This window comes from Melospiza georgiana, chromosome 10, assembly GCF_028018845.1.
Source record: "Melospiza georgiana isolate bMelGeo1 chromosome 10, bMelGeo1.pri, whole genome shotgun sequence".
Taxonomy (NCBI): domain Eukaryota; kingdom Metazoa; phylum Chordata; class Aves; order Passeriformes; family Passerellidae; genus Melospiza; species Melospiza georgiana.
The window spans coordinates 2,837,399-2,838,166 of record NC_080439.1 but is presented as its reverse complement, the minus strand read 5'-3'; positions in this window follow the sequence as shown (position 1 = coordinate 2,838,166).

Below are 768 nucleotides of genomic sequence, written 5' to 3'. Positions count from 1 at the left end.
CTCTGATTTCAGATCTTTCATTTATATTTTACCTCCTCTCTCAATATAAAAATATAAGGCACCCACACCCTTTGAAGCCTCCCTTAAGGTTAAGTAGGACTGCAGAGATTAAAGGCTGGAGATTAATGGTGTACATATTCCTATAAACACTGGCTGCTTAAACTCACCCTTCAAAGAAACAATGCAATCTTTTAGGGGAAAATGGATTTTATTTAAAACAGAAATAGCAGTTTTACAGCATTGCCATGCAGAGCACAATCAGATTTAATCTTTAACTGCAATGCCACCTCACTCAAGCCTTGTTTCAGACATAATTTCATCAACATAAACATAAGGACGCAATAACTTTGCTGGACGCACCAGGCAATATTTGCTTGTTAGACCAAAAAGTTTTAAGACTGCCATAAAAGTGGGAATCAGAGCTTCTTTCTGGCCAAATATGTGGACAAAGCCATGGCATGAGAGGATTTGTATTGAAAATCTAAATCAAGTGCTACAGTGAAATAAGCTGGAAAAGCCAACGCCTTCCCCATAATTCCCATTTTTTAAGGAGTAAAGAATTATGGACTCACAAATAATGAATTCACACCTTTCCAGCTCAGGCATGCTGGGAAAAGTCCTTCCTATGGAGGCAAACTCCAACTATGATTTCTTTTTTGCCCACTCAGTTGCCTCCTGGTTGAGGGACCCCCCCTCAACATTTACTGAAACACCCGGGACAGGTTTTTATACCTGCACAAGAACCTCGTTCTCTGTGTCAGCAGATTC